At 48.1% G+C, this 15,645-nt stretch overlaps 1 protein-coding gene across 5 annotated transcripts in view; it reads right to left on the reverse strand.

Moving 5' to 3' along the window:
- Positions 1-15,645, reverse strand: part of LOC123355737 (cartilage oligomeric matrix protein) — a 55,533-nt gene that overhangs the window by 26,179 nt on the left and 13,709 nt on the right. Inside the window, exon 1 of one of the 5 annotated variants that reach the window (XM_044998357.1) lies at positions 2,913-2,927. The exons of the other annotated variants lie outside the window; for them this stretch is intronic. The gene's annotated coding sequence lies outside the window, so the exon portion shown is untranslated. Of the gene's footprint in view, positions 1-2,912; positions 2,928-15,645 lie in introns of those variants that run through there. 5 annotated transcript variants of the gene reach the window in all.

The raw sequence follows: 15,645 nt of genomic DNA on the forward strand, positions 1-15,645 counted from the left end.
GCAAGTAGCTATGAACGTGCTAAGCTGTATGCCCGGCTCTGAATGCAGGAAACTCAGTGACGGCACATTCATCTCTGTCCATTTCTCTACAGGTGGGTAAACCAGTACAATGCAGAATGATGACAGATGGAAGGATTTTGAAAATGCAGGGCAAAGCCTGTTAAATACAGATACAACCTCATCCCTTTTCTAGACAGATCTCTATGTAATGTGGGGACACAGACATCTTATGTTTGTAGCCTTTCCTTCGGAAGTTATAGGTCACTTTTCTTCCAGAACAGCTTCTGGAAATCATTTCCACTCTCATTCATCGTAGGAGTGTACACATGCAGAGGAAAATAGTGAGGGTTTCTACGTCTGTCTGGAGTTTAGCAGGCACACAGTGTCCCCACAGGGTGAGATCATTCCTACTCGTATTTTCCTTGGACTCATCCTGCACCTTTCTTTATTCGGGTCAGAGAGCTAGAAATCTCCCTACAGCCAATATTCTAACAGCTTAAATACACAGCAGACTAGAAAGTGTGCAGGCAGAGCTTACGGCTGCCTTTTTTCTTACAAGGGCCATATTAAATGTTGCTGACGTACCTTAAACTTGTTTTGATCTAATGGGAAAAGGTTTTCCCAATTTCCAGGGTCTTGTTTTTAATATTGCTGAGACAAAAATGAAGAGGAGCCAATGTTTATGTAGGCCCTAGTTTAACAATATTTTGTTCCCTGTGCAGTGGCAGAACTTAATGTACACCTCGTCCCCAGAGCTGTGCTGACACCAGTAGTGAGGCTAGTGCACAAACAACAAGAAGTTCATGTTGATTTCAAATTCAATTAGAAATACAAAGGATGGAAAATATTCAGTGAAGGACAAATCAGAAGGAAAAATAAGTGATTTTTAAGCCTATAAGGGTGGAGTTCTTATAAACAAAGAAGAGAAAAATAAACACTTCTAACCTTTAGAATAGCAAGTACTTTACAAAGTACTTGACAATGTCCTTTATAAACTGGTGCTCATATTAAGGACAATCCTAGGCTCTTGTAGATACATGGAGATTTATGTTCGTGGAGATTTTATACATACAGTATATAAAAATGGAGCTGACCAGTCATCCTAGCAGTTAAGGATGGACAGAAGAGATGGAACAAAGAGACCTACACGTCTCCAAGACAGTGTAGCCCAACTCAGGCTGCAATACCTGGCATTTAAATAGGCCACTTTCATCTGTAGCTTTAAGTGCCATATGAAGATGGATATTTTCCCCATTTTACAGATGGTGAAACTCCAACACAGAGAGGTGAGGTGACTTATCCAAAGCCACACAGCAGCCTCAGTGGCAGAGAGCAGAGGGCTCCCAAGTTCTAGTCCAGTGCCATTTTCTCTAAGGCCAGCCCTGGGACGGAGACAACATTAGCGGGCTTGATTGTTCAGCAGCTGAAGAGCTGCATTAAATCGCAGACCAATCAGATCACCGAGATTGGGGGAAAAAAGGTACTTTATAATGTAACAGTCAGATACACAGGCAGAGGTGGTGCGACGGGAGGGCTTGTGCAGGCTCTAGCCACCTTAAACTTTACCTCCCCCGTGCCCCCTTCCTGTAACCGCCCCTCCCAGTGCAAAGGCCAAATGTTGCGCAGAAGTAAGAGGGGCCTTGGAAAGGTGTGAAACTCTTGGAAGATGAGGATTTAAAAAGTTATATTTGAAAATTTTCCCTGTATGAAAGTCCCGTTTTCAAGAGAACATTGATTTTCACCCTCAGGACTTTCTTAAAATTGTTTTAGAAGGATTGACTATGCACCATCACAGCGTTCCAGTGTATAAGTAGCTATGGAGCCAGCTGTATCCTTCTGAAAAAGGATGCTGAAATATATATGTGAATATGAAACTAAAATAAGGAGAGATTCCTTCCAACATCTGAGGAAGAATTCCCATAAATAAAAACAAATTCACATTCTCTTTGTCCTCTTCAACTCTTAGCCTCCAGCCAAATGTAAGAATCATAATTAGCATGACTTGACTGGGAATTAGTCAGTGTTGTCCCATTGTACAGATACTGTGTAACATATGCACACTGATAACTTCTCTATGGAGTAGGTGACAGTTGTAATCCATCCATTGCAAGGCAAGACAGAAAGGTGGTGTACAGTCAAAGGTTTTATTTTATTTTGTAAAGGGAATTCAATCTGTGCTGGCAAAAGGTGCCTGATTGAAAACCTTGGAGCCTGAATCCGCTCTTTATCCTCAGAGCCAGAACAGTGCAGGCTGCGCACACTTCCTCAGACAGGCCACTTACTTCAGTCCCTCTGGTGCACGTCTCTGCTGAGCCACCCAGCAAGGAAGCCAATTAGTACTAACTGAGAGAGAGTCGCGTTTGTGTGGTGTCCACTAGGCAATGGACTCTGAACTCATTTCACATCAGGACCACTAGACAATAACTTTCCATCATTACTGCCCTCCAGGGCCAAACTCACCCCAGTGATCTACAGGTGAAAGAGGTTCGATGTCTCACTATCAATCTCCTGAAACCTCTGATGTTCCCCAAGAATCACCGGGGGGCTCTGCATCTGAGAGGATCCCTTGCTGTCGTAGGTACTCGTAGGGTCCCGATTACTGTAGTATCTGAGCATCTCACAATCCTTAACGTATTTATCCTCACGACGTCCCCATGAGGCAGGGCCAGACTATGGTACCTGTTTTACAGATGGGGAAACTGAGGCACAGAGAGGCTTGACCAAGGTCACACAAGGAGTTTGTAGCAGAGCAGGGAACAGAACCTGGATCCTCCCAAGGCCTAAGCTACTGCTGTAACCATTGAGCCTTCCTGCCTCTCCTTATCCTAAGTACATGATTCCCAGCAGCTGGCAGAGGCAATGAACATTAGTCAATACACAAAGGCAATGGAATATTGACTGAGCACCCTCACCTGCAACTTTCCCAGGAGAGAATATTAGCTTGCAAAGGGTGTCTCAGTAGCCAGGAGGATGAGTCACTGAGAGGGGACCGACAGGAGAAAGCACAGATTTCAGGGCAGACGGGGAATGAGGTGTCTGACGCTCTGGGAGAAAGAAAAAGAGGGCAAAGGAGCAAAGATTCCTTCACTAACTCTTCTGGTCAGCAACATAAAATATATGTAGCCAGTGACCGCCCCCGAGTCCAGCTGTATCAGAACCCCTGAGATTCTGAGCCATGGCTTTATATGGAGATATACCTATCTCATAGAACTGAAGGGACCCCAAAAAGTCTCCAGTCCAGCCCCCTGCCTTCACTAGCAGGACCAAGTACTGATTTTGCCCCAAAACCCTAAGTGGCCCCCTCAAGGACTGAACTCACAACCCTCAGCGGGGAGTCTGGATCAGGCTAAAGCAGAGCAGCCAATGGCTGTGGAAGTCCAAATCTCTGTTAAATGTGTGAATTCTAACCCCACTGGTGGAGGAGGAACATCTGTCAATTGCACCAAAGTTAGCGTACTGCTTGCAGCGTACCTGCCTACAGAGGAAAGGAAGGAGCCCGAGATTTTCCTCTCATCTGACTCACTGCACCCACCCTGAGTTTCTCTCTGACATGGCAAAAAGTTGACAAATTTAAATGTAAAGGAAGAAGTCAGCAAGAGAATAATCCCTATTTTAAATGGGCTCAATGGTGGGCTCAAGAACTGCCTTCTCCCTTGCTTGACTGGCTCCTCTCTATTCTGGTCAGTCGGTGTCACTGCCAAGCTTCCACCACTAGCTGGCCTGTGCTTCTGGAGCTCTGACAGTGAGAAATGTTCCCCTCCCCCAAGCAGCTGACTCCAATTAACCACTCCTCTCAGAGACTGCTGGGAGTGGGAGGGGCCTGGGGGCTATTTAAGCAGGTTTAGCTCCTTGCAGAGAAGCAGAAGCAATCCCCACAAAGACTGAAATGCTGGAAGAGTCCCGAGGGCGAAAGCCGCTCCACGAAGGGGCTGGAGGAGAGCATCAGCTTGTGGAAAAGGTGCTGAGTTTGGGGAGAGTTGGGCATCTGGGCTCTGCCTCCCTAGGAATCTTTGGACTTGCCTGTGAGGTAAGAGAACCTCTGGGGAAATGGGACTAAAGACTCTGGTGTTCAATGAAGACAAACTGGATATTGATCCACCCTTTATTAGTGTGATGCTCCTCAAGCGTTGTGAGGCACCTCCCCACCGCCTGGCCTCAGCACGTGACAGCCTTGTCTGTGCCTGCTGTGGATTAGCTCCCTGAATCCACCAGCCTCTGCAATGCAAGCTCTGCCAGGCCTCATTGTCTCTGTACAGGTATTGACAGAATGACCAGGATCGCTGTTCCCAAAAGAACAGTACGTTCCAGCTTGTGTGATTCAGTTCAGGACCAGCACCTTGCTTAACAACACAGCCCTTAGATTGATTTATAGAGAAAATGTTTGTTTATTATCAACAATTAGAAAGTCAGGTAGTAATGAGTAAGAATATTGGAAAAAGAATCAAAATCATAACACGCTTTCTAGAGACTAAACTTAACTAACAGATTAACCTTCTGGCTGAAGAAGTTTTCTCACCCCAAGCCAGTGGCACAGCATGACACTTAGTAAGGCAATAATTCACTTGCATGTCTTAGGTGACCCAAAATGGCATCTTCCAAGCAGTGTGACTTTGATGCACGCTGCGCAGAGGATGCCATTTTGCTCTACAGAAGAGCATCCTCCACGGGGGCCAGATGGAATAGTCCTGTGGGCCAGATCTGGCCGGGGGCCACTAATTGACCAAGGCACAGCTGCTTGGCGCGTAGGGCATGCCTTGCATGCGTACATGGCGTGCCACTGCCCAAAGTTCTTATCAGTGTTTTGACCAAGCCTGGCTGAGGCCCCTCTTCATGAAGCAAAACCACTGTCCTTTTACTTCCTCAGTGCAGGGTGTTTGGGAGTCTTCTCTGCCCCCCCCCCCAACATAGCCAAACAAACCTTTGATAAGGTTCTCCCCCCTCCCACCCCCAGCTGTTTCTCTCCCTCTCTTGGTTCCTTTCTCCAAAGTTCTTACAGACTTAGACTTGCATTCAGTTCAGACTGGTGACAAGAAGCCTGCTGTGAATGAGACAATACTCAGTTTACACGTTAACAGATAGACGAACAAACATACCTTGTCTGACAGCAAACCTGTCTTCCACCTTTGCTGGTGATCAGGACCTACAGACTTGACGAATATCTTTTGCTCGCGCTCTCTCTCTCTCTCTCTCTCTCTCTCTCTGGTATCCAAACATACATTCCACAGTGATTTTGTTGACCGGAGTGACACAGGCAATTACTCAAGACCTCACATGACACTCTGGTGAACCAGAATGTACACACCAGACCCACGAGATGCCTGTAACCTCTCTGCACCCCCTTGACAGGTGGCATTAAGAGGTTCTTGGGTCCCAATAAGTACTACTACACTCTCTCAGGTGTCTCTCCCCCCTCCACCCTTTTTGCTGTGGTCAGGTCATCCTGGCCCATTAGGCAACAGCTTGGTGATACTTGGAGTTGGCTGGAAGGCCAACTCACCCTAGTGATTGTCGGCCCAACTCTCTAGGGCTGTTGACTCAAAGCTCATCATGACAAATCTCCTGCAAAGCACAAATCTCAGACCAGAAGCCTGATATGAAGTGTGGAGGCCTTGCTGTTTGGACTCTTCACAAGCCCAAGGACAAGCGGGTGCTCGGGGGATCTTTATAAGCCTACAGACTTCCCACAATTCCCCCTCAATTGTACCTTGTCCTCAGTTTAACCCTGCTGGATGAGAGGCTCCTGCTCCCTTGGACGGTTCGGGTGCTGGAGCCTGGAGGACTGGAAAGCAGCGATGTGCTCTGGCCTTGGTTGTTTTTCCCCCTGTCCTCTCAAGTAGCTCGTTGTAATGAGGCTTGCAGATGGGGATGTAAGATGCTGCCAGAGCGCCTCTTCCCCCCCCCCCCCCCACCACCCTGCTCAAACCTATCCCCGCACATGTTGTAATCACGCCCAGGAGAGCTCTTAAAGGCCTTACAGGAAACATCTGACATTTTTTCCTTTGCTATTCATGCCATTTTCTATTAAGAACCATAAAGGCTTCTAACATTGGATTAAACTCATTTGCAACAATGAGTTACTCCTGTTCCAAGGGCCAGCAGGAGCTCAGGCTTGCTGGGGGGGAATAGGAGGGAGCTGGGATAATTAGTTGACCTGGACTAGGAAAAAAGAAGACCCTGAAGTGTTGCTCTCTCCGAAAGGAGATGCAAACTGATGATGTGGTTAAGGCTGCATGCTCTGCTGGGAGAAGTTTTCCCCAGGGCTAGGAGCAGGCTCCATTTTCGGTATGCAGTAAAACTATTTTGGCACCGGCCTCTCTTTTTGGTCCCTTCATTTCCCAGAAGCCTCTACCCTTAAGACAAACAACACTGTCTACCAACTGCTTTCCACTTGTTGGCTCAGTGCCCCCTGAACCAACAGGTCACTTCCCAAAAATTCCATGGATTTGGCAGAGTTCAAAACAGTTGCTCTAAGCAAGCTATTATTTGAAAAGTGACGTGTGTAATCCATCTAGGCAGACAAAGCCTCCTAATGTGTCACAAAGTGGTTTTTAGCAAAGGCGTTAACAGGAATTCTCTCCTACCAGGGGGACTGGAACTGCTCAGGGCTCTGAGATCACATGTGAAGGTTGGAGACATGATGTACAAGTTTAAGTATTTGAGGGACAACAACACTTCTCATGGAGCCCAGAGAGGCAAGATCTTGTGGATCTTTCATCAGATCTTTTATTAACACACCACAAGTATCTAGTGTTAACCCCACTAGAGGCAAGGTGCCAAATTTGATGGACCCAGTCTTGATGTCCTAGGCCAGGGGTGGGCAAACTTTTTGGCTCGAGGGCCACATCTGGCTATAGAAATTGTGTGGCGGGCCATGAATGCTCAATAAATTGGGATTGGGGTGCGGGAGGGGGTGAGGACTCTGGCTGGTTGTATGGGCTCTGGGGTGGGGCCAGAAATGAGAAGTTCAGGGTGCGGGAGGGGGCTTTGGACTGGGGCTGCAGGGGTGCGTGAGGGCTCCAGCTGGGGGTGCAGGCTCTGGGGTGGGACTGAGGATGAGGGGTTTGGGGTATAGGAAGGTGCTTTGGGCTGGGACCGAGGGGTTTGGAGGGCAGGAGGGGGATCAGGGCTGGGGCAGGGGGTTGGGACACAGGGGAGGAGAGGCGGTGCAGGCTCAGGACAGGGCTTGACGCTGCTTCTGGGAGCTGCTTGAGGTATGTCCCCCCTCCATCTCCTACACGATGGGGCGGCCAGGTGGCTCTGCTGCACACTGCCCCGTCTGCAGGCACCGCCCTTGCAGCTGCCTTTGGCCATGGTTCCTGGCCAATGGGAGCTGCAGGGGCAGCGCTTGGGGTGGGGGCGGCATACAAAGCAGAGCCTCCTGGCTGCCCCTATGCATAGGAGCTGGAGGGAGGACATACTGCTGTTTCTGGGAGCCATGCGGAGTGGCCCCCAACCCCGCTCTCCAGCTGGAGCGGAGCAAGCCCTACACTCCACTCCCCAGCGGGAGTTCGAGGGGCGGATTAAAATGGCTGGAGGGCTGGATGCAGCCCCCAGGATGTAGTTTGCTCACTCCTGTCCTAGGGCAATTCTTATGGTCTTAGAGCACCTGCTGTGCTACTGAACCGTCTGCAGCCATGGCACATGGACTCTGAGATATGGGTACTATTTCCACACAACATTGCGCAGCCTAACATGCGCTGACCTCAAATCACTACCACCAGCTACAAGCCCACAGATGCCCTTAGCCCTTTTGTAGCACAGCTTCAAAAAGCCTCCCCTTTCTATAGCGCTTTTCAGCCTGCAGGATCCCAAAGGACTTGACAAACTGTGCATACCTACCACCACCAAAACACAGCCACTTCGGGATAGGCAGCAGCTTCCCAGTACCCAGCAGAGTGCTGAACAGAGGGGAGAGGGGAACATTTTGGCCAGTGATGCTGGAGCAAACCTCACCTCCTCTTGGTAAGAGCCAAGGAATGGTTAGTGTCCATTCACAACAGACAGCCTCTGTTTCTAAGACCCACGTGCACAGGAAACTGCATAAAATTCAAATCCTCTGCCTTGGAAAGATGAAGTGGTGAGCTAACTCCAGCATTTTGAACCAGTGGTTCCAGCAACTGTGTTTCACACAGACCACAAAGCTGTCCCCTCTAACTATGATCTTCCCTATGGAACACCATGAAAGTCGTGCTTTATAGCAGCACAGAGGGGTCCATGCCTCCTGACCATCTAAACCACAACGGTCCTCAAACTTTTCAGAGTGTTGACCAAATCTTAATTAAGAATTGTTTTTAGATATTTCCTCTCATTGGCATTCATAAGGCCCACCTCTCCTACCACGTTTTCATGCTTGCATAACATCCCTGTGGCAACCAGTGATATTACTTATCAGGAAAAGAAACCCCAGGAAAAGATGTAATGTATGTTTAGCCATCCAGTACAGGGTAGCAGCTGGAAGTGAGGCAGAGCAGTAACATACAACCAGCCAGCTCTTTGCACGCTCCCACTGACCACTTGCTTGGAAACCACTGTTCTAGATGTCTAAGCTGCCATCAGATCTTCCAAGAGATGTAACCCTCCTTGGAATTATCCTGCATTAAGAGGGGAGACAGGCTATACCACAGGATACCTCTAGGCTGCACTTGCTGATAGTCTTAGTTGAGGGATGCCCTGAAGTGTAAATCTGCAAACTAAAGCAAGTACAACATTGCACCCTCGAACTCCCTGGAAAAGTCAAAAAACTTAGAACCTCGTGGCTAACGTTTCGGGAACACGGCCCAACATGTTACTCTGGGTATCTAAACAGTCTAGGTGCAGAGCTATGCCTGCCATGGATCTCCAGCAATTAAGAAAAGGTAGAGATTGGGGCTTGGAGGCAGATGGTACAACTAGCATCTCCTCCTATGCCTATCCCTCACCGCAGTAAAATTACCTGCATAGCCCTCTAAATCTACTGCTCAGGATTCATGGAGCGGATAACATCCCAGACATCCCGAATCTCTCCCACCCTACTCTCACCACTGGCTCTTTTTAATTTGAGAGCTGGGAAATCATGGGCTCAGACGTTGAGCTCTTTTCTTCAGCACCGGTCCCGGGTGTCTGGATTGCATCACTGACAGCTGTGGTTTTTGGAGGGGGATGCATAACTCAAGCCTGTTTTCACCAATTACGGTTTTTTTTCCACCAGGCTTTAACCACACACAATTTTCCTGCCTTCAGAAGAAAACACACACACACGTTTTGTCTATTTCCAGGAAAGTGAGATTTTTCTGGCATTAAATCCTTCATGTAGTTAATGGGACTGATCGCACGAGCCTTACTTTTCAGTTTAATGTCTGCCTTTCCCCAACATCTTTTCCTTTCTTATCCTACTGCCTGAAGACGCAAGTAGCCAACAAATTCTTCCTCTTCGGATCAGTCAATGGACTCTAGAAAAGTGTCCTTTCTATTGGGGGGAAAATATTCTTGGGGTGCCTGCAGTTCACAGTGTCCTGTATGGAAGGCCCAAGGGAGCTGAGGCTAGTTCCGAATATCAGCCCTTAGAATAAGCAGGGTTAAGGAGTCTTGAAGAGGCCGAATACAGCACAGGTAGTTCTACAATGCAGCATAGCGTCTCTGATCAAGCTGGAGCAGGGCAGTCGGTTACACCTCTCTTTATGAAAGATTAGGGACGTTCTGAATAGGCTCCCTTTGGGGCGAGTGTGGCCCATAGACTCCTGGTAAGTAATCAAGGCAACTATCAACTGTGCCAAAGTTTTGGGAGCCCCTGTTCTGCAAACCACCTTCATGGCGTGGCCTTTCCTTATTTTTGTCTGTTAACTTTAATGCTCACAATGGTGACCTGGAGATTGGAGTCCTTCTGTCCTCCAAGAACAGCAAGAGCACAGGCAGCAATGTAGCAGGCTTACCTCAAATCCTAAACCCCTCGTCACCAAACTGGATACGCACTGAGGCAGCTGACTATGGGGCCCAAAAGCACTGGATTTTGCAGTGTGAACACTCAACAACTGGGAACTGGATTGAGAGATTTTGGGGGGTTATTTTTAAGAATACCTTTAGGGAACTAACAAAACCATGCTCAGAGGAGCTCCGAACACTACCTTGCCAAAGCTGGATTGACTGCCCCAGAGCTTCATTACAGGAACAAGACACACAGGGAAACCAAGATTAGAGGAGAAATTCTCTGAAATGAGGCGAAAGCATTTTATGAATTGCCATGGAAATTCTTCAGGTGCGGGTGCTCGCTGCAGTTGCTATGGAAATGGGAAGGCACTTCCCACAAGGGAGGTTCCTGGGGAGTGCAACACACACACAAAGCTACACCTGGCCCAAACAGCTTGGCAGGACCATATGCTGCAGGATCCTGGTTAGTCACACGGTAGAGTTACAATCTCAAGGATCAAACAGTCTGAGCTTGGGACTGTAGCAGTCGTGCAGGTTACATTTTCCCCGTGTATGTTCTGGTGGGAGGCTGCTTGAAAGATTTTTAGCAACCAGGACTTGGGGTGATGGAGCGCCTCCTTCTCAAAAATTCTTCAGTGCCTCCACCAGCCACCCCAAAAGCTTAAACCTCTGAAGAGGTTTAGGCTCCTCACGAACATGTGTGGAACTGTAAAACGCGGTGTCCTTGACAGAGACCCTGTTACACCCTGAGGGGGCAGTTTGCCAGAGTACTTGCTCCTTACCAGTGTTTGCCTGTGGGACTCTGCAGGTCCCTGTCAAAGACACTTACAGCTGTCATAGGACTGAACAAACACCAGAGAGATGTTTACACGGCCCACGCTGTAGGAGTGGGGAAGGACACAGCCATCGTCCTTGGACAACGGCGCACTTCGTCTTTCCACAAGAGAAACGCAGCTGGTTGTAAGGGTGGAGTTTTAAAGAGAAACAGCAGCACAGATCTCCCCAGCTGAGCCCTCATTCACAGCTGGTTAGAAAATGGCATTGAATAATCAGAGCCACTCTCCTGCATAAGCATCCTCCTGCTCAGCCTCAAAGCAGGCAGGTGCTGTTCAGTAAGGTACCGAAAACCACAGCAGCTTCACTGCTGATGGGAAGGAACACGTGTTTATCTGGCTGGAGCTACCTTAAAATTGTTACTAACCAGCGGGAGTCAGCTGGCTCTAGAGTCTAAAATAGTGATTTAATATAAAACATGCACAACTTTATTTCTATGAAACGGAGACTAAAGCTACTAGCTCCCATTTCTCTATGTCTGCGGTGTCGCTGTAGCCGTGTTGGTCCCCGGATAGCTGAGAAACAAAGTGGGTGAGGTATCCAATAAAACCCACCTTGTCTCTCTAATTTCGCTAGTGTGACACACCAATACACCAGTGTGTGAGTTCCCCCTAGTGCTCCAGGCTGTCCTTTCACCTCCCTGTGTTTCTTCTTCTGCAGGATTTGTGAAGCTTTAGCTGGGATGAGATACTAACAGGTTTGTAATTTGGGCCTTTTTGTGTATCGTTCACAAGCTTGAGAAGAAAAATCCAGTCTGCAACATCCTCCAGGTGAAGAGCGTAATGCTCTCTCCCTGGAGAGGTGCACAAGCTGGAGCACATCTGCACAGACTAACTAGTGACAGGCGGCCCTCCAGCTGCTTGGAGCCTTGAGGCTTAGCCAAACCGCTCAAATCTGAACAAATATCAGGCCAAAAACCATGCAAGAATGAGCTGGCCCTTCCTTCTCCTGGCCCACCTGGAGCTGGTGAGGAAAAGCTTTTATTTATTTATTTATTTATTCATTCATTCATTCATTCTCAGCACTAAGAAAGATTCAGGACCAATTCCCATCTCATCAAAGCCACTTTGCGGATCCCAGGGTTAGACGGGTGCAAGCACCCGCTCACCTCCAGCTCACAGGCTTGCTCTAATTTTAATTCCACAATCAAACCCAGTGTTGGTCCCATGAACTCAGTTTGTAGGGTTTTTCCTCCCACAAAGGCCGATCTCCTCCAGCTCACACAGAGTCAGTTCCTCTTAGCAGTCTTGGCTACAGCCAAAACACCGTGTGTATAAGAGGTACTGAGTTCCTAACAAAGGCAGTAGAGGTCAAGCAGAGAAACACCTATCATGGGGTGAATTTGAGAGTCCTCTTTACGTGCCTTGTCTCTCCTCTACTTGACAGCTTTTCAATCTTCAAGCCCTTCTCAGTGCCAGCTATTCCAGCCACCACTTCTTTCAGCCAAACACGCGCAATTCAAGGAAACACCATGCCTGAGCTGAACAACCAGCATGGTCACCAAAGGTATAGCGAGAGACAGATTTTAATGGCAAAGTAGGAGTCAGGGAAGAGGCTGAGGGGGGTGGTCTCTGTGTGACTCTTGACTTCCTGCTTATATGAAAAAGTAAAGCAAACAGATGGTCAGCATGTCTCCCAGGGAAATCCCACGTACCCAGGCAAGTGGGTAGCAACACCTGGGATTTTCCAGGAGATCTCCCACCCCATCCAAGCAGTGGACAGGTCTGACCCTACCTACTTTGTAAAATCTGACCTGCAGGCTTGTACTTACAGCTGGGAGCTGCTCCTTTAACTCAGCTGGCAGAGAAATTGTCCTAGGGAGAACCAAGTTCCAGTTGTGCCCCCAGATTCTCCCTATAAAACACAGAGCTATTTGCCATGTATTCCAGTTGGTGCCCTTTTCTTAAATGAGGTTTGTGGTGGCCTCTAGTGGTACACAGGAAGAACAGTCCCCAATTTAACAGCACAAAAAGGAGATTGATTCACGTCTCCTGCAAAGCAGACCAGCCACTCAGCCATGCACACGGAGATTCCTGTGCTACATGGTGGGGAGTACTTGGAAGACAGTTACTCACAAGTAACTGGTTAAATTCCAGATGTTGGGATTAAAGAATCCATACATTCAGACCAATTGTGTTTCCATAACTGGGTCACAATCTTACAAAATCAGGTTCTCACAGGACTTCTGGTGCTTCCTGATACTCATCAAGCCAGATATACCGGTACCATAAGAACAACCCCTCTAAGTGGTATCTCAGCATTTCTACTTCCAGGAGAGCCAACAGGAAGAACACAATGTGGAGGGAAAATAATCAACCACATTTTTCTAAGCTCCAGGGAAAAGGTTCAAGATCAGTTTGACATTCTGGCAACGGTTCAGGTCAGTTCTTTATCTAAACCAGTTCTTCCATCTATCACACTTTGCTCTCCCAGCAGATGACCTGAAAGCCTGAGCCAGCAGCCACAAACCTATGCAATAAGCATGTCAACAGGCAGGCAACGTCCCATGGCAAAGTCTGCTCTCCTCTGGGACAAAGGATCCTCAGAGTTTTATTCCACCCACCAGTGTTCACACATCATGACAAAGGAGAGCTGTAGATGGGCTCTGGGTAGGACCCATTTCCACCACTTATGTTAGAGTGACGTGAACAGCTACTCCACCCTAGAATGAATGTGCAACTTCTGTGGTGTTCCTATCAGCCTGGGATTTGGCTTCCAACTTCAAAACCAGCAATGCATGGTCTGGTTGCAGATGAATGCATTTGTCACTTGAAAAGGATGCACCAGCTCCCTCCCCTCCAAATTCCACTCATCCCCAGATCCGGGGGAGTTACTGGGTTTTGTTTTGGTGGTTTAAAAAAAAAATTGTTTCCAACTTCTGTTGCAGTTCTTTTCTCTTCTGCCCTGTGCGGCGTTGGACTTTCTATGAGCCATCTGTTATATTGTGCAAGTTCCTCTCCTAACGCAGAAAGTATTTCCTCATGTCCTGATGTGTTTTGGCGAGTGGCCTGGTGTTGATCTTGGCTCACAGGAGTCCGCTGCCCAATGCATTCATATTACTCAACGTGAGGTAGGTGTGTGTGTGAGATTAAAGGCATTGTTCAAGTGCCACTTAGAATTATGGCTCTGCCAGCCTTCCCTCAAGTTCCATTTGCGAGCCTATCTTCCAACAGACTCACATGTAAATCTGTTGCCAGTAAGGTGGCCTGTAACATGTTAAATCCTTTGTCAGTGACCAGCCTGCCATCTGGTTCCCAAAAAGCTAACCACATGGTGCCTTCATTCTGCCTTGGGAGGAGCTTGAGGCCCAGTTCAAGTTCAATGACATTTTATCTCTTTAAAAAATGTTTTCGTGCAACTGCATGAAAAGATTCTCTCCCCTCTTGTTTTTTCCATGTGACATAAGCAAGGCTCTGGGGTTTCTGGACCAGAGCTCAGCAACAGCTCCAAGTAATGCTTCTATTTGGTCGTAAGTCAAGCCAGGTAATTCGTTTTCTGGTGCGACAGCCCAAGTCTACAATGTCCCAGACTCTGTGATGAGTTATTGTTGCCATGGGCCCAGCTCAGAACCAAGAAATGCAAACAGATTACTCCTAATTACGGAGCTTGCACCAGCTACTGCTGAATGAGTCTCACAAGCCACCCCTTGTAGCGTTTGCCGGCCTGTCTGGCATGACATAGAGATGCCCTGCTTATGTTTCCATTTCTTCGTGGCACTTTTATTTCCCTTCCCGTCATTCGTTCACTGTTCGAGTGTCCTACTTCTTCACCTGGTTTATGGAACAACTGGGGACCCAGATGACCCAAAGGAAGATCAGGCTTTGAATAGCACTTTGGGACTATTAGTGCTCCAGTTTTGTTGGGGCTAGACATTGTCCCCAAAGGTGCCACACAGAACCCTGCAAATCTACGGCTATCCGCTTTATAGCCATGGATAGCACGTGTGTGGATCACAGATCGGCTGCGGATACAGATTTTGTACCCATACAAGGCTGTAGTGCCATGGTCCTCAAGGTATGGAATGAAGGTGTTAGGTGGGTCACACGGCATCAGCCGTTAGCAGCCCCTTGTTGCCAGCCCCTGTGCAGCAGCATCTCAGAGGGGAATCTCTGCTCCTACGTGGCTGTGGCTCAGCAGCTGACCAGTGGGATGTAAGATTGGGGCTGTCCATGAAAATCTCCAAAAAAATGTTTTGTATTTTAAGATCCACCCGCCCCTGGTAACACTGAAAGAAACATATAAAGTTAAGGACCCCCCCACCCACTAATGCATCATGTAATGTATGGACAGCCCCATTGTACTGGAAGGAGAGGTGTCAGTGACCCCCCAAACAAGAGAACTAGATGAAATCCTCAGTTAATATTCTGACACATGGCTTCTGGGAGGCAGGGGAAAACCCACTGCAGTTCAGGTCCTGGTTCAGGAAGTTGACATTGTAGCCATCTGAGACATCCACTCTCATGGGTACAGTTAAAATCTTGGTTCTCACTGGGTTAGGGATCCTACTGAGTCCTGTTTGATCAAGTTCCACAAATGACCCAGGTTCACTTTGGGAGAACGTGATTTCTGGGAGGCAATGCCTGGCATACTGGAACCATTCATGACCTATGTACAGAGCGGGTTTGGATCCCGCTCAAACCCACAACGTTCTGGGAGGTCAACATTCTGTATGGGGGAAACATTCTTTCCTCTCAGAGTCAGCTTCCCTTTCCCCAAACCACTGGCTTACAAATCCACTCTCCTGCTGTCCTGCACTGGCCCTTGGGAATAATACAGCCTAGGGGGATTGGCGGCTCTGTATTATAAGGGCTTTCAGCCCGGCAAACCTGTACTGTAACTCCTTGTGTGCTCTCCTGCTTTCTCGCTCTTCCTCATCTCTAGCTTTGGTTTGTTGGGGGTTGGAAAGAA

The sequence above is a fragment of the Mauremys mutica genome, chromosome 24 (genome assembly GCF_020497125.1).
Source record: "Mauremys mutica isolate MM-2020 ecotype Southern chromosome 24, ASM2049712v1, whole genome shotgun sequence".
In the NCBI taxonomy this organism is placed as follows: Eukaryota; Metazoa; Chordata; order Testudines; family Geoemydidae; genus Mauremys; species Mauremys mutica.